A 19,464-nucleotide genomic window follows, 5' to 3' on the forward strand; every position below is an offset into this window, starting at 1 on the left:
TTAAAGTGGTTTACAAAATAAAACCTCTGCTAAAATGTCTCTTCATTTTCGTTTACCAAAACGAGACGAGATGAAATAACGTTATAATGTTTAGTCGCGTTATTATTATTATTTTGCAGTATTTCTGTTTCCTAGGCTGTACGTTGCACTGCGCAGACGGATTACAGCCGTGACGATATACAGTACAACATCACTCGCTCTCATGTGATATTGCTTTTGTACAACAGTTCAACAACAGCTTAAACAGCAATGCTGGGTAAGGAAATGTTAACAAAAGGTAATGAAATAAATTATTTAAGTATGTTATGTAGCTCCGCGAAAAAAAAACCAGTTCCCCCAGTCTGTTGCCAGGCAACGTGGAACACACACCAGGAACTCACAAGCTACTTTGTATTTACATTGAACTGCAACTGTGTAACTTCGTCCAGTTCGGCTGATGAAACGTTGGCAAACCTGGATGTTGGCATGGCCAGATTCAGCTTCCACTCTCCCTCATCCTCATCAGTACCTCATCAGATGATCATTGATAATTCCTGACCGTTATCGCTTAATCGGCTGATGTTACACAAACACACCTGGAGGTCTGCACAGAAGAGTCCTGGCTTTCCTTTTCCTCGTCCTCTCCTGACGACCACTCATAATTTAATTCAAATGTAATTTTGGGGAAAATATCCATCTTCTTGGTGTAACGCTAGTGTCAGTTTGTGTCAATGTAGCGAGTGTAACAGTTGGTTAATTAACGGCTGTATTTATATTTATTACATGGCTCTATTAAATGCTGTATTCTGATTGGTCAGTCCTGGCATTCAGAGGTCTGATATTACTGTGTAATGACCGTTGCTATGTAGCCCAGTGTTGCTAGGGACGCTTCCCTGACAAGGAGATTCACCCGTTGCCGGCAGGGCTGGGTGCGCGTCGGGGTTCTATTCCCCTGTCGGGAGTTATTTTCCCAGTATTCACCGGCTCTCACTCACAGAATGCCTCTCGTCCAATCAAATTACTCGGTCGGAACTAACTGTTGTATAAATAAATATATATTTCGCTCTAACTATAGGAGCTAATTTAGAAAAGAAAATTTTGGTTTGGTTACACTATACTAGGTACTTATACTATATTGACTGGGTATAATAGAATTGCATTACTAAAAAGAGACTAAAATACAATTTTCATTGACTAAAACTAGACTAAAATGTCATCAGTTTTCGTCGACTAAAACGAGACGAAAATAGTCATGGATTATTCTGACTAAAATAAAACTAAAATGCTCAGACTTTTAGTTGACTGAAACCTGACTAGACAAAAAAGAGTATGAACATGACTAAAACTAATAAAAACTAAAATGACAGTTTAACACAAAGACTAGACTAAAACTAAAATTATAACAGGCCGCCAAAAACAACACTAGTGGGATGAATGCCATCTCTCCTAATAAGACCAGGTTTTCCCCATAAAGTTTGCCAGTTATTAATGAAACCCACATTGTTTGCTGGACACCACCTGGACAGCCAGCGATTAAATGATGACATGCGGCTAAACATGTCATCAGTGGTCAGATTTGGGAGGGGTCCAGAGAAAACTACGGAGTCCGACATCGTTTTAGCATATTCACACACCGAGGCAACATTAATTTTAGTGACCCCCGACTGGCGTAACCGGGTGTCATTGCCGCCGACGTGAATAACAACCTTACTGAATCTACGTTTAGCTTTAGCCAGCAGTTTTAAATTTGACTCAGTGTCGCCCACTCTGGCCCCAGGGATACATTTGACTATGGTCGCTGGTGTTGCTAACTTCACGTTCCTCAGAATAGAGCTGCCAATAACCAGAGTTTTATCCTTAGCGGGTGTGTCGCTGAGTGGGAAAAGTGGTTGGAAATGTGAACAGGCTGGTGGTAAGCCGTGGGCTTCGGCTTGGAGCTGCGCCTCTGGTGAACAGTTACCCAACCTCCCGGCTGAACGGGTGTTACCGGAGGACCGCTAGCGGAGGCTAAGCTATGTGGCTCCGTACCGGCTACAGGGGGCTGGCTAACTACCGCAGCTACTGAATGGTTTTCCATGGTGTGGAGCCGCACTTCTAATTCACTTAGCCTCGCCTCCAACACAGCAAATAAGCTACACTTGTTACAATTACCATTGTCGCTAAAGGAGGCAGAGGCATAGCTAAACATTTAGCACACCGAGCAAGAAAGAGCAGAGGGAGAAGCCATCGCTAACTGTTAAGCTAATGTAGCTACCAAGGCTAGTAACGTGCAAACAACAGCTAAGAGATTAGCAGGGAAGTTGTAAAAAGGAGGAGAGCTATAAGTGCTTAAACAGAACGAGTGTGGGTTAAGACTTGAAGTAGATGTTACTGAAGTGAGAAAGCAGAAAGCAGGCTAGTAGAATTCACTGGAGCAGTACAGAGACGCTGTCACAGAAACACCGGAAATGACACAACTCGCTTACCGCAATACGTCAGCACGTCAGAGGGTGAAGTAGCGATTTTGTCTGGTAAACAGTTCTTAATGTCTTCCAGTAATATCAAATTGCACAGATTATCAAAACTGTCAACATTTTTAGATCTGCTCCAACGATCAAACGGTGCTTCTTTTTCATGTCCAAATTCTACATAAGTCTGACTGTCAGTTTTTTTTGAACCAGCGAAACTTTTGGCGATAAGCCTCAGGCACCAGCTGTTTTAACTGACTCATAATCAAGACTCATCTCAAGTGACAAGGATGCGTAAGCCTGTTGAGCTGTCCCAGTGGACATATTCTGCAAAAGCAATGGACAGACATTTTTAGGCCACTTTAATGTATTTGCGGCATGCTCAAACAAATAGTCCATGGGCCAGACCAGTTTTTATCTCGACGGAACAGTGCACGCGCAGAAGGGAGCATGTGGGTTTCGAGAATGGTACAATACTTGGTAGAGTTCAATGTGCCATCACAGACAGTGAGATGACCAACACCAGCAGCACTCATGCATCCCCAAACCATGATACTGCCTCCACCATGCTTGACAGTAGGTACTGTACATGCTGGAGATAATGCTTCACCTGGCCTTCTGCGTACCCTCACATTAGAGGAAGATAAAACTGGAAACTGGACTCATCTGACCACAAAATCTTCTTTCAATTCTTGGCTGTCCAGTTCTTGTGTGCCTGGGCCCAACGACGCCGGGCTAACCTCTGTCTCTCATTGATCAGGGGCTTCTTGATAGCCTTGTAGGACCTTAAGCCATGATCTACAAGTCGGCCACGTACAGTGCGGGTGGGACACTGGACACCAGTTTGGTTTGACCACTGCTGCTGAAGCTCCTCTGATGTCATTCGGCGGTTTTGCCTGCACATGCGGATCAGGATGCGGTCATTTCTTGCTGAAGAAACCCTTGGACACCCAGATCTTGGTTTGTCTTCCAAGCTGTTGGTTCGTCTGTATTTCTGCAGAGTGTATCCAACTGCTGAAGGACTGCATCTGCACTTCCTGGCTATCTGGCGGCAGCTGTACCCTTCCTGGCTGAGAATCTTTATCTTCAGGCATGTTTCCTGCGTTAGGTTCCTTGTTTTAGCCATTTTTGTGTCTGAAGAACTTTCAAATGTGCTGGCTTTATGTAGACACGAAGCTTGGCAACAAAAATTGTGTCTTTTAATAAAAAGAACGACCTTCATCACTGGTACCAAAATGACCCAATACTCAAAATTTCTAATGTATTTTTATGGAACCAATCAATTTTAAGTTTTTAATGGCTTTTTTAGGATTTATTTAGTATTTTGGCTGTGACTGTACTAAAAGAAATTGCACTTGAAGACCTAAGAGTGATTCTTATTGCAATATTTCACAAATGCATGGGGTGTCCGAAAACTTTTTTCCACCACTGTATCTGTGCATGCCAGCCCATTTGATAAGCATGTGCAGCTTGGCATTTTGCATGAACGGACACACTTGTATGTTAGCAATTCCAGGACTACATCTGGTGCAGGTGGGGAGCGCATCCAGTAAATTGCCATCTGTGGTCAGCCATCTAACCCCGGAAGCACTGTCTGACAGCACAGAACTCTGGCTCTCGCAGGATCGGTTGGACACGCAGGAGGCCACACTCGCGCTGAGATGGCACTGCCCTTCCGATACCATCGGCTACAAACATCGGCCTGTGGACCGTGGCCCACCAACCACGCGCAATGTCTACCGGGTTTTGGCCAGTCAGTACAACCCTTTGGGTCGTCTTCTTCCCTTCACAACGAAAGCCAAAGTACTCGTCCAGCGCCTGTGGGACAAGCCAAGAGAATGGGATGACCCAATGCTTCCTGAGGTGCTCCTGACAGCTTGGAACACCTGGGTAGCTGAACTCTCTTCCCTGTCATTGATAAGTCTGCCTCGTTGCTATGTTCCTGCACACATGGATCAGCCTGATGCAAGCCATGATGTCCACATCTTCTGCAATGCCTCCGAGCGAGCCTATGGCTCGGTGGCATACCTGCACACTGAAGACAGACATCAACTTGGTATTTCTAATGGCCAGGTCCAGGGTCGCCCCATGAAGGCAACACTCCATTCTCTGGTTGGAGCTCTGTGCCGCCGTTATTGGGTCTCAACTAGCCATGATAATAACAACTGAACTTACTCTGCCTATCCGAAGGACCGTACTTTGGACTGACTCAACAACGGTGCTCAGTTGGCTGCAGTCCAACTCATGTCGGTTCAAAGTCTTTGTGGGGACCAGAGTAGCTGAAATCCAGGAGCTCACAGGCTCTGAAGCCTTGAGATACATCAATTCTGAGGCCAACCCTGCTGACGATCTGACCCGAGGCAAGACTCTAGCCAACCTAGCTGAACCCAATCGATGGACGGACAGACCCTACTTCCTTTTGCGGCCACAAGACGATTGGCCCACGCCTCTGGTGAGTGAGTCAGCCAAAGATACCTCCGAGCTTCGACGATCCGTGTTCTGTGGGATTACTGCAAACATCAGCGCGGACAACAAGAGTGGATGAGCCCCCAAATATGTTACGGCCTTCATACAAACAGAAAGGAATACAGGGAGGAGGGATTACAACAGTCATAATTGATATGTTATATGTAAGTGAGTGTATCTATATGTTGTTGTTGTTGTTATTGTTGTTGTCGTATGTCATTGTCATTATTGTAGTCGTTATTGTTGTTTGTTGTTGTTGCTTGTTGTTGTTGTTGTTATTATTGTTACTATTATCATTACTATTGTTGTTGTTACAGTATTATTATTATTGATATGAGTATTGAGTGAACAAGGGGTAGGACCAGATAAGTGTATACTTCTTCCTACTCCTTTTGAACATGTAAATGAGATGTGAATATATTGTTTTCTTCTCTTTCAAATTGTTTTAATCAATTGCTTATTTTTATTTTATTTTTAACATGTTCAAATAAATAAATCAAATCAAATCAAACAAAACCCAGCTCAATAGGGGCAGGAAGCTGCAACATATAAAAAGAGAGGCCACACCAAAGGTAACAGTTTACCCACCAGCTTTATTGTGTCACCTCAAAACATTAAACAAAAGCACAAACAAACTAAAGGCAAACAAAAGGGACTGGAGACCCTGGCAAAAAGGAACAAAAGGAGGGAAGACTCTGGGCCACTCCCAGCGTCTCCCCCTTAACTACCTAAAACATGAATTAAGCCTAAGGAAAAGAGATTAATAATGTAACTACCGGGAATCTCCAGCCCAAACTAACACAACAAACTAAAACAACAAAACCCCAGCACCTAAATGAGCATGGGGGAAAAGAACCTGCTTGGGGAGGAAGGGAGGAAGAAAAGCACTCCTCAATACCTGAGTTGCTGTCTGTGTGCCTTGCGCCAATGCCTTCCCTGTCTCTATGCGCCCTGTGCCTCTTAGAGGGAGGAGGGAGACAAGCCTGACAGAGTGAGAGAGAGTGAGAGAGAACAGGCTGCTGCACATAACAGTGTCACATATTATCTGTCTTCTAATCCATTCGGTGCTGCAGACAAACATTATCACTGTATCAATATTGTGAAGTGATTTATTCCATTCTCCTGTCGCCCCTCATTTCAATGGGAAAACAATTACCGTAATACTGTAATAGCGGCAGGCCTTGATTTTCAGTAGTCATTGGGCTTCATCAAAGTAAGCATATTAAGCAGGGACATTATGCCCTCTGCTTTACAATAGTATTTGCTCATTTCAAGCAAAGCAAGTTGTTCTCTTCATCTTTATTCATAAAAATAAATAAAATAAATTTATGTGCGTATCATGCTATTATCTTACCACACTTCCTGTATCATTTCAAAATAAAAGCCCCTCAGCGATTTCCTCGGCATGGGTTTTATTGGTGACCGCCATAGAATATACTGTTATCTAGCTCAAACAATTAAAAACGCACTCATTTACATACTCAAATTAACTCACTTTCCTCTACTTGTAGGAAACTCAGTGTAGTTTGCATGTGTGTCTGTGTATCTGCTCTCACATCAGCTGTTCATCAGGTGGCAGTTCTTTAAATCTGCTAATATTTTATATCTTAAATTCGCTGAGTTATAGCGTACAGCTAGCCTCTATGAATAAGTAATTATATGAATGTTTTAAATGAAAAAAAAAGTATTCATGTATATTGAGCCTCTATTGCAGTGTCATCCTACATCCATCTGCCTGCTGTATCGTCATTTATCATATGAACAGTAATACAGAAGCAACCATGTCAGGCACGTCTTGGGCTCCCTCCACAATGTGTAATTTATATGCTAAGAATAGGCGATGATGTAAACAATAATTAAAGAAATTCGGTCATTATTGAAAAAAAAAAAAAAAAAAAAATATATATATATATATATATATATATATATATGTATGTATAAAGGGCATACTACATAACTTACAAATACTTCAAATCACACAGCCCCCATTAATGACCAAACTGTACGCAAACAGGAACGTAGTAAATGCACACACTACCATTAATATATTTAAAAAAGGATAAACAGCATGTAAATACAGTAATAAAAAGGTAAAGTCAGAATATGTCAGTAAGTGTCAAGCAATAAACTCAAGAATTTGACAGCCCATGACCTACAGATGAAGCTGTCCTTACTGGTGTGGGACCAGATGCAGGCACATCGTGGTCATGACGGCTGGGGCTCGATCATCCTTCTTGCTCTGTTCTACACCACTGATTGAAGAGGCCCTTGCAATGGCAGCTCCGTCCTGGCAGCGTGCTGGGCAGTTTCCTCAACCCTTGTGCTGTTTTACAATTGTCACATTTTCACACTGACTGCAGTTCAGTGTTAATGACACACTGCTGGGTTCTGGTAATTAAGGTTCCCGGTCGTAATCACTATGTATTTTGAGCCGTCTTTGTCGGTTCCAGATTCACTAATTCTACGATGTCATCCATGACTCAGTGCCTGGAACGTGCCTCAGTCCACGTCATGTGGAGTTGTATTCCTATAGCTGGCAGTGGTCTTTTGTGGTCTTCTCATCTCCTACCTCTCAAGTCTTGTTCATAGTTTGTGTTATTGCCCACCATCATATTTGACGGAGCCACAGCCTTCCATCAGCCATTTGCCATTTCTGTTTAGTTGTCACATTGCTAATTGTGCTATATATGCTTGCTGTTCAGACCTCTTTTCCTTGCACTTATTTATATGATTCCAAAAGCTGTCTGCCTTGATTCAGTTTGGCTTGCTGTCATTTGTCAAATATTCCCACTACACCCATGGTCTACGCGATCTCATGCTGTATGCACAGTCATCCATGGCCCCCTTACTACATGCTGCATGCACTAACATCAGCTTGTCTGCTAATTGCTCACTTTTATCACTTTATAATCCACAATCATGCTTCACACATGATTTTGTCCTCTTGGTTATCTTATCAGAATTTCTGTCTTGTTGATTTATTATCTGCTGGTCTTGGGACATATTCTGCTGCACTCATCTATTCAAGTTGGTCATAAATTAACATAATTCTGTTGGTTCACTTCTTCTTAAACCTTGCTCGCATTTATCATGCTGCTCACTCATTTACATGGTCTTTGGGACCTCACGCAAATGCACAAACACCCATGGTCTTCAAGACCTTATGCAAATGTTCCATCATGGTCTGTGGGACCTCATGTGTATGCATCAACACCCAAGGTCTTCGGGACCGCCCCCTGAATGCTCATACATGGTTCGCAGGACCCCATGCAACACTTTTTTTTTTTTGTTGGTCGTGCGACCATTAATTTCTGTTTGTCATGCTGACTTAATTTTCGTTTGGTCGTTGGACCTAAGTTTACTTTAACCATTTTATTTAAGTTGGTCTTCTGACCTTAGTTTCTGTTCAGTCTGTGACCTTTTATTTTTGTTGGTCTTTTCTGACCTTTTGTTTGTTCTACACATGGTCTTTAGGACCCCAGTCTGTGCACCCAAGGTCTACAGGACCTCATGCTTATACACGCTAATTTATTTTCAGTTGTTGGACAATAATTTCTGTCTGTCAATGATGACTTTAATTTCTGTTTGGTTGCCAGACCTTATTTTATTTGAACCATTTTATTTGAGTTGGTCTCATGACACTAGTTTTTGTTCAGTCTTATGACCTTTTATTTATGTTTGGTCCTCATTGACCTTTTATTATGTTCTACATATAGACACCCATGGTCTGCAGAAGCATGCACTTTTCAGCCTTCCTTTCTGGCATATCACCATCATTTCTCTTATCACAGCTTACTTCATCTCTGGCTTTTATAATGTTTGGTGGTTATACGTCAACACATTTCCTGCTGCTTCCCTTTTCTACACTTAGTATACATCTATCATCATCTATTAGTTAGTGGCTCCCTAGCTGTCATTCCAGACATATTCCTAACACTCATTTCTCATCAGAGCTGTACTAATTTCATTCAGGGCTTATTTCTGTCAAAAACTTAACTATGCACATATCCATTACATAGTCTTTTACATTTTGCTTTATGCATGTTTTTGTAGCTGCGCATTGTCTCTTTACTTATTAATTAGAAGCCTGTTGCCTGCTGGTAAGGTAAAGATCAATTCATGTCAAATGGTCGGTTGTCCCTCTCCCTTCTTACTTTTCTTTTGGGGGGTTCCCTATTCGACTATGGATTCATCACCCCCCTTAAATCATACCATCTCTACGAGGTCTAATCACCAAAGACTTGCCACATTTTTATTCATATGTTCACATGTTAATAAATATTCTTTTACCATAAAAAGCGAGTCAAGTTTTATGTATGTTGACTGTATGATGACATCCCCTACTGAATCGCTGGCTACGACGTATGATGCAATAGCTTCCCATACTGAATGTGCAAGGATGCTGCACAGGTTATTACTTCTCCAACCGTGAAGCACAACATTATATACACTATATACTACGGTGTGTCTGTGTGTGTGTTCGCTAGCTGCTAGTTAGCAACTCCACCGCCATTTTATTCCATGCTTCATCTTTTTTAATGCGATCATGGTAAGAGCTGGAGGACATATCATACACGCAAGGCTTCTGCTGCCACAACTCCACAAGGTTTTCCTCTGCTAGAATCCCACACATTTCTTTTAGCATGTTTTACCTCCATGGCGAGCTGCTATCCATCTGTTTGTTTGGGTTTAGCGCCAGTGCATCATTTCATGTTGCATTTCTATTGGTTGGTTAGTCGATGTAGGTTGTAACAGCAGTCACACAGTGAGACGGTCATCCCAAATTTCTGACACTGTCAGAATTTTATCCCAGGATGTCTTTGATCACAAGACCGTGACAGTGGCCATTCTTGAACCTCTCTCACTGTGCGATGTAGGACCACCGTTTTAGAGCCACAAACAAAGACATTGCTACGTTTTTTTCAGGTTGCTCATCTTATGTCTGTGACGGCCCAAAATTGCACAATGTATACTGGCTTTAATCACAGACTCTATCAGAGGACAAGGAAAACTTTGTCAACATCTGTTTAAGTTAATAAGATAAAGTTTCCAGTCTGTTCATCTCACTTCAGCCATTTTTTTGCAGCAAAATGTATCCAGCTGACTAAAAAAATAATTGATAATGTTAATCTAGTAGGCTTCCAAAAGTTTCATTTGTATTTGTAATATTAATCATTTATATAATGATAAAAAAGATACTTGGTACTGTGTGACGATATGTTAGTGCCACACAAAAATATTGTGATAATATGCTGTATCGATTTTTTCTCCCCCACCCCTAGAATTAACACTGCAACCCTGCTGATGATCTGACCTAAAGCAATACCTTGGGCAATCTAGCCAAGCCCAACCAACGGGAGTAATGAACCCTCCTCCATGTTTGGATTAAACACCAGATCCTGGCCACATAAATGCTCTCTGCCAAGCATCCTGCCAGCGAATATACAGGTGTTGAATAATAAATTGGACGATCTCGGCGCCTGGATATCGAGAAACTGTAATGAGCTTTGTTTCCCCAAAACTTGGCTATATCCGGGGATACCACACAGAGCCATTCCACCAGGTGACTTTTTTTCTATATACCGATGTGACAGAACAGAGGACTCTCAGATGAAAAGGGAGGAGGTGTGTGCTTTATGGTGAAAAAAAAAACTGGTGTGACAGTTGGAATATTAAAATACTGTTCCGCTCCTGGTCATCTGATCTGGAGTTATTGTCAATCAAATGCAGACTGCGCTTTCTACATTATTCAAATTTACAGCTGTCTATATTTTATCACAAGCAAATACTGAGGCTGCCCTGCTGGATTTCTGCAAAGACCTGAACTGCTAACAGACTGGTAATCTTGACTCTGATTTTTTGGCGCTGGTGATTTCTGTTAAGCTAATCTTAAACTATACGCTGTTCAGAGGTACATGACCAGGCTTATAATGGGTCCGTCCCAAGTCTCTTATTTTTATAGTGCTACTGCTAGCTCCTCGCTTGAACCGGAAGTCGTTCGATGTCCGCCATCTTCTAGGCCGTCCCAAGTCTCTTATTTGTGCAGCGAGGAGCTAGCGCTAGGAGCTAGCAGCAAGCTTTAAGCAGCTACGAGCTAGGATGGAGGAGAGCTTCCTATCCGGAAGAGTTTTTCACCTGAACGCCCTTCTACATCTGGCACATTTGAACGAGATGGTGGAGAAACAGCGCAAGTGTACCCGTTACATGCATTCTTTGCAATGAAACGCTGTAATTCACATGCCTACGTGACTACAAAGAGTAACGTTAATAATATTTCGTGCAAGACTGTCATGTTGTAATTAAGTTTATTTCATTCACAACCCGTTGCGTTGTTCAGCAGACTGTCAGTGATGTGTGGCTGTTAAATGTGCAGCTGCTCATGTCCAGAACCATATGTGTTGATATAACACCACGCACACACACACACACACGAACACACACACACACACACACACACAAACACATTTGCCCATCATTAATTGTCCTGCATGTCATGTGAGTGGAATGTTTAATAGCTTGTAGGTAATATTAATTAGCCTATTAATATTAATATTAATATTAATTAATATTATTACTTTCATTAATGTTGTCATTACCGTCTGTCCTGCATCTCTCTCTGTCTCTCTTTCTGTCTCATTGTGTCATACAGATTACTGTTAATTTACCATGTTGATCTGTTCTGTACGATATCTATTGCATGTCTGTCCATCCTGGAAAAGGGATCCCTCCTCAGTTGCTCTTCCTGAGGTTTCTACCATTTTTCCCCCGTTAAAGGGGTTTTTTGGGGAGTTTTTCCTGATCAGCTGTGAGGGTCCTAAGGACAGAGGGATGTCGTATGCTGTAAAGCCCTGTGAGGAAAACTGTGATTTGTGATATTGGGCTCTATAAATAAAATTGAATTGATTGAGGTAGACTGACAGGTCTGATATGTCTTATTCACTCAACAGCTGACTTGTTGAATGATGGCGAGTGGATTTAATAATAGTGATAATAATGATGATGATAATAATAATGATAATGATGCTCATCACAGTGACAGTGGCAGGGCTACAGACCGTTCTTTAATTGCGACAGACTTTGGCAAATGACTCAATAACAAAGGTAATACATGCAAAAGTGTGTGACCAGAGTCATGACGGCGGGGGGTGGGGGTTACGGCTTTGATCAGCAAACATAACGGGACTTGGGTTGTACACCAGACGCTGGCTCCATTATGCAGCAGATCCAGCTGTGCCGCCGTCATCAGAAAAGGACAACGCTTTACGTGACGCTTCAGTGCTGAGTCACTGGAAGAGAATGAGTGGAAAGCCAGATACGCCTCCTGCCACACACACACACACACACTGCAGGGAGAGAAAAAATAGAACAGGGAGGGGAAGTAGAGAGCCAGAGGAAAAAATAGAAAAACAAATCAAGTCCAATACAAATCCCAGACCACAACACATGGATCACAAGCCTCTTGAGAAAAATTCACCAACGTCCATACCAACAGCCAGGATTGAAAGGTGGACACTGAGGCTGCAGCTCTATCACTTTAAAGTTGTGTACAAGCTAGGGCCACAGAATGCATCTGATCTGCTGCCGCACCTCACAGATAACCCACCAGCACCTCTTGTTACCACCAAAGATCACAATTACCCTGTGGTTCAACATGCAGTGCCACAGGCTTTCACACTAAACTAAACTCTGCAGAGGATCCCACTTTAGTTATGTTGCTGAGATGCATAAATACCAAGAGATTATCTCCAGGTCTGAAAAGTGAAGTACCTCAAACCTGCATTCTTTCTAATGGCCAGCAGATGGCGACTCCGCTGGTCACCAAAAAGAAGTCCAATTGTATAGTCGTCTCTGAGGAGATGACCCTAAATCTGACTTGATTTATTACCTAAGTAAACATTTTCCTAATGAGTTTATTATCTCAACTACTAGTTTCTAGTCTTCTCCAATACAGCATGATGTTTATTTTGTAAAGTATGGCCCCATTTAGAACAAACAAGACAATAAAGCAGCGTATGATTTAGGACTTGACTATCTTGGAATTGACTGCCACCACAGTGGTGTCTTAGAGTTCTCAATCAGATCCACCCCTTGCTCCTCCACAGCTCCACCCTCTCTTCCAAATATAGCCACTACTGGCTCCCAAAAAAACAAAATGACAACAGCCAGGGTGCAAAAGTCAAGGCTTCAAAATAGTAGTCTATAAACAAATGGTTGCAATCCATCTCACTCCAAAGTCGTCAAAATCCTGCGCTTGGTTAGTGACTTCCTGTGTCATACATCAACGAAAAAAGCTGTCCTTTCACGTCAACATGATATGTGGTCAGTCACCATTATCGTTTAGCGGTGCCCGGCAGCATCTGGGGAAACACAGCAGGACGACAATGAAAGTTAAGGGTGCAGGTGAGAGGGGTGGTGGATGGGTCCAATAACCACCAACTTTTTCCTGGGAGGCTGGTGTTTGCTCTCCATGTGGGGTCTGCCCATTTTTCCGACAGCCCATTGGTCCGACATCCCATTGTTCCGACCATATTAAACCCATTGTTCCGAAGTCCCGTTGTTCCGAAATCATCATGATGCCCTGTGGTTAAGGTCTGGTTAGGTTTAGGCACAAAAACCACTTGGTTAGGGTTAGGAAAAGATCATGGTGTGGGTTAAAATGAAAAAGAAATTGGCAAACACATAAGCCGTGAGCCTGCTTCGCCTCAAGCCTTTCCCAGCTGACCCAGAGCCAGTTGCGGCGCACCATCAAGACAGAAATACACCCGCCGGGAGCCGTTCAGCACCGCAGAGAGCTCCCCACACAACCCGGACCCCTGAGTTAATAACAGGAGGTTACGGTGTTTCACTCTCTTTTCTCTGTGACACTTGTATCTCGACCAGTACCCTACTTTTGTTGTGTTGCTGATCCTCTATGGTACACAAATACAGTAATAATCACATATCGGAACAACGGGACGTTGGACTAATGAGAGGACGGAGCAATGAGATGTCAAAACAATGCTACGGCACCCTCCATATAAATGTAAAGCTAAACCCTGTTCTGTTTTCCTAAACGTAATGACATGCTTTTTTTTGCCTAAACCCAGCCATGAGGTTGGTGGCTAAACATAACCATGTGCATTTGTTGTTTAAGGAAAAAAATAACATCAATTTGCAGGGTTGTACTGACATAATGCATTTATTTTGAAAGAGATGGTATGTAAACTGTACACTTCCTGTGAAATCGGAAGTGTATTTTGAAAACAGACACTGCATGTAACAGGCTGAAGTTGACACGGCGTCCCAGAATGTCAACATTCACCGCAGCCAGGGTACCTTACACATCATATGTCCACGTGGAAAGTAGCCTGAGTGTCAGACTGAAGCTCTCAGAACCTTCAGTCTGACATCGCCTCCATTGAAGGCGATTTACAAGGGGGAGGGAATTTCATTTTTCCCTAACCAATCAGTAGAGAACAACGACTCACCCAGAATCTGACGTCATTAGTATCCATGTTTCGGGGGTGCCGAAAACAACCGAGCATTGCCCGTTTAAAATGTCTCTGTCGTCGTGCACGCCTAGCTGCATCCCCATTAAATCCAGTTTAGCAGCTTTCTTGATTTGATCCTCCATTAACGCGAGTAATGGCAAAATACCTCGATAGCATCGTTAAAGTGATAGTTCAGGTTTTTGGACATGAAGTTGTGTGAAACGCTGACCATCTGTAGCTCTGATGTGTCACTACTCTCAACGAGCCTCCTGCTCTGAGAAATCGCCCATAGCTTACCAGAGAAAAAGTAGTTTTGAAGATGTACGGGGGACACGTAACCAAAAGGTTTTAAGCTACAAAAAAGTATGCATGTGTTTTGTTAGACTATTTCAATAATTTTAAAACATCCCCGCATTACGTCAGACCTTGCTATCAATTGAGACTATTTTCTGGCCAGTATCACTCCGCCATGCAAGCCCGCAAGACAGCACGGCAACAGAAATCAATAACCAAGGGCCTGTCCTCCTTGTAGATCTCCAATTAAAGTATAGAAAATGGCTATTGAAAATAATTAATAATTATTTATTATGTAAAATAATTTGACTTAATTTACATTAAATCACCCTGTGGGGCACCATTCCTTAAAAGGGAAAATGATAGCCAGTTAATGATATAAGTGTCATAAAGTTGACTCATCATCCTCCGCTTATCCGGCTCTGGGTCGCGGGGGCAGCAACCTCAGCAGAGAAGCCCAGACAATCCTCTCCCCAGCCACTTCCGTCAGCTCCTCTGAAGGAACCACGAGGCGTTCCCAGGCCAGCCGGGCAATGTAATCCCTCCAGCATGTTCTGGGGCGGCCCCGAGGTCTCCTCCCGGTTGGACATGCCCGGAATACCTCCCAAGGGAGGCGTCCGGAAGGCATCCTTACCAGATGCCTGAACCACCTCAACTGGCTCCTCTCGATGTGGAGGAGCAGCGGCTCTACTCTGAGTCCCTCCCGGATGTCCGAGCTCCTCACCCTATCTCTAAGGCTGAGCCCAGCCGCCCTACGGAGGAAACTCATTTTGGCCGCTCGTACTCGCGATCTCGTTCTTTTGGTCACTACCCAGAGCTCATGACCATAGGTGAGGGTTGGAACGTAGATTGACCGGTAAATCGAGAGCTTAGCTTTGTGGCTAAGCTCCATTTTCACCACAACGGACCGGTTAAGCGCCTGCATCACTGCTGACGCCGCCCCAATCCGCCTGTCAATCTCCCGCTCCATCCTACCCTCACTCGTGAACAAGATCCCAAGATACTTAAACTCCTCCACCTGAGGCAGGACCTCCCCTCCGACCTGGAGTGGGCAATCCACCCTTTTCCGGCTGAGGACCATAGCCTCAGACTTGGAGGAGCTGATTCCCAGCCGCTTCACACTCAGCTGCGAACCGTCCCAGCAAGAGCTGGAGGTCACTAGGAGGACTACGTCATCCGCAAAAAGCAGAGACAAGATCCTCCCTTCACTGAACCTGACACCCTCCACCACTCGGCTGCGCCTAGAAATTCCGTCCATGAAAGTTATGAACAGAACCGGTGATAAAGGGCAGCCCTGGGGGAGTCCAACTCTCACTGGGAATAGGTCCGACTTATTGCCGGCCACGCAAACCAGACTCACGCTCCTTCGGTACAGGGACTGGATGGCCCCTAGCAAGGGACCACCAACCCCATAGTCCCTGAGCACCCCCCACAGGATGCCCCTGGGGACACGGTTGTAAGCCTTCTCCAAATCCACAAAACACATGTGGACTGGTTGGGCGAACTCCCATGCCCCCTCCGGCACCCTGGCGAGGGTAAAGAGATGGTCCACGGTTCCACATCCGGGACAAAAACCACATTGCTCTTCCTCAATCTGAGGTTCAACTATCAACCAGACCCTCTTCTCCAGCACCCTGGAGTAGACCTTACCGGGTAGGCTGAGGAGTGTGATCCCCCTGTAGTTGGAACACACCCTCTGGTCCCCTTTCTTGAAGATGGAGACCACCACCCCAGTCTGCCACTCCAGAGACACTGCCCCCGATGTCCACGCAGTGTTGCAGACACGTGTCAACCAAGACAGCCCTACAACATCCAGAGCCTTGAGATAACCAGGGCGAATCTCATCCACCCCCGGGGCTCCGCTGCCGCGGAGTTGCTTCACTACCTCGGCGACTTCTGCCCCAGAAATTGGACGACCCACCCCGAGACCCCCGGCTCTGTTTCCTTATTGGAATACATGTTGGTGGGATTGAGGTGCTCCTCAAAGTATTCCTTCCACCGCCCGACAATGTCCCCAGTTGACGTCAGCAGCTCCCCGCCCCTACTGTAAACAATGTGAGCAAGTTGCAGCCTTCCCCCCCGAGGCGCCGGACGGTTTGCCAGAACCTCTTTGGAGCCGATCAATAGTCTTTCTCCATGGCCTCACCAAACTCCCATGCCCGAGTTTTTGCCTCTGTGACTGCCGCTGCTGCGCTCCGCTTGGCCCGCCAGTACCCGTCAGCTGCCTCCGGAGACCAACAGACCAACCATGCCCTGTAGGCCTCCTTCTTCAGCCTGACAGCTCCCCTCACCTCTGGTGTCCACCAGCGGGATCACCAAACTATTAATTTGGAATTCTTATTAATAATTAAATTAATAACCATAACCAAAATTGCCATATAAATAGTAAAGGCTGAAGGATTTCAGACTTCTTGACATAGCAGAGGTTGACTATTCATTTACTCTTATAAAGTATTAAACAGGGCGGCACGGTGGTGTGGTTGTTAGCACTTTCGCCTCACAGCAAAACGGTTGCCGGTTCGATCCCGGGCGTGTGTGAGCCCTTCTGTGCGGAGTTTGCATGTTCTCCCCGTGTCAGCGTGGGTTCTCTCCGGGCACTCCGGCTTCCTCCCACAGTCCAAAGGGGACTAGGTGAATGTGAGTGTGAATGGTTGTCTGTCTCTATGTGTCAGCCCTGCGATAGTCTGGCGACCTGTCCAGGGTGTACCCTGCCTCTCGCCCGATGTCAGCTGGGATAGGCTCCAGCCCCCCCGCGACCCTCAAGAGGATGAAGTGGTTAGAAGATGAATGAATGAATGAAAGTATTAAACAGACAGCAGGTGTGATTCAAGATAAATGTATTCGCAAAGACAGCAAAGCAATAAAACACACAAATTCTAACTAACTAACTATATACAAGCATGGGTGTGTGTATATGTGTGTGGTGTGTGTGTGTATGTGTGAGAGAGAGAGACAGAGACAGAGACGGAGAGACAGAGAATGGCAGGTGTGTGAAACAAAGGGCTGTTTGACCAACAAACAAAATGGCTGACAACAGAGAACTACAAGACGGCCGAATCAAAGCTGGCTTCAGATCGGGGGAGTTCTGCCTGACTGTGTGGTCAGGACAAAGACAAAGGAAAAGAAGGGGGAACTTTGAGTTGCCTCTTTGGCTGTAGCTCTGTTGAAAGCCAATGTGTGAGTGAGTATGTGTATGTGATTTGTGTTGCAAAGGGTCTTGGTTAGTACAGAAAATGTTTAGTTGCATGCAAGACTCTGTCTGTGAAAAGCAGCAGCAAACTAACATCACTAAGCTTTGGTGAAGCCAACTTACCAATAACCTAACTGCAAACAATCACAACAATAACTCAATAACAGCATTAGATCATAATTGACAAAGTTAAACAGTCTTGCTTAGCCTGTACAACTGTAATAATGCTATGTCCAGTTGTTTGTTACCAATCCTTGAATGGATGGAGGGAAGAGTTGCTTGGTGGCATGCTGCTTTTGTTAGCTGGCAGAGGAAGGCTTGAAAGAACTGTGGTTCAAGGTACAGTCTTTGCTGTGTCCTTGTTCTGAAGTTGCAGATCTGAGGAAGCCAGTCACTCGGTGTCTTTTTAGAGGTAAATGTTGGGGTGCTAACTCAACTTGTTTCTCCTTTGTTGCTGGAAAGTTAGTTGCAAACCTAGTGTTTGGCACACTGTATTCTCTGGTCTCCAGGTTCTGCTCCTGCTGTGGACATGCAGGTCTAGGAGCAGGAGAGCAAAAATAGTCTTAGGAGCAAGAGCTGGTTAGCGGCTTGGGAGAAAAAGCCGGGGCAGAGAGTCTGTAGAGCAAGTGTCCCCTTCGATGGTTAAGGGGCAAGAGCAAGGGTCTGAGCTGGTTGGCGGCTCAGGAGGAAGAGAGTGAAGAGAATAGAACTTCTCCTACAGTTTGCTGGGTAACATCACAGAGTTACATGTCACTGTAAAAGTACAATCCAATCAAGTTTGGAGACTGGTCTCTCATTTCGGTGTGAGAATGAGGCACCCATGTGGAGATGGCTGTCTTTATTTGAAGAACAAAGAGCATGCTGAGAAGAAAAGCCTTCACATATTTAGTTTAGATCTTAACAAATGGCAAATCATTTGTGGTCCAGTGAATCCCAACAGTCATTCTTTAAAAAGGATGGCAGAAAAATGATGTATCATATGTCATTTGTGAAACTGTGGATTTAGCCATCGACAGTGTCAGTCAGCGTAGATGAGGAGGGTTTGAACACCCAACCTGGTGAAGTGCATGCACCAGATAAAAACTCAGCAGCAAAATCAGAGAGCCAGGCACAAGCCAGCCCATCTAACAGACTGTGACTTAGCAGACATTTGCAATGGAGCAGCAGTGGAGCTCTGGCATTGTCTTGATGGCAGTAGAGATGCACAATACTATTGATAATTCATTGGTGTCGCCCAATATCAGCTTCTGAATCAGTATCAGAGTCAGCCAACATGCTTTGTCTTAGTTTGCACAATGAATGAATATTACATACATTGAAAAGCATTCTATTTCATGTCGTCATCTGTCGGTGGACCATCACAATAAGAGTATGCATGCATGCATGATATGATAATTCTGCAACAGAAGAGACTTGATGATCATTAAATTAGGTGGTGTTATATATCGGCATATCATATATCTGCAAAAAAATCCAATATTGTGCATCCCTAGATAGCAGGGTAGTTCACCCAAATTTAAACCTTTAAATTAAGATTAAGGTTATTTTGACAATTTCTCCCATACTCCTAAAAGCTGCACATACCACATTAATACTTGACTTTTCTTTTACTTTGTTG

The 19,464-nt window shown here is 44.1% G+C and overlaps 1 protein-coding gene across 16 annotated transcripts in view; it reads left to right on the forward strand.

The window, feature by feature from the left end:
- The window catches only part of epb41a (erythrocyte membrane protein band 4.1a), a 337,203-nt gene that overhangs the window by 201,499 nt on the left and 116,240 nt on the right, over positions 1–19,464 (forward strand). The gene's annotated exons all lie outside the window — the stretch shown is intronic.

The sequence above is a fragment of the Epinephelus fuscoguttatus genome, linkage group LG17 (genome assembly GCF_011397635.1).
Source record: "Epinephelus fuscoguttatus linkage group LG17, E.fuscoguttatus.final_Chr_v1".
Lineage (NCBI taxonomy): Eukaryota > Metazoa > Chordata > Actinopteri > Perciformes > Serranidae > Epinephelus > Epinephelus fuscoguttatus.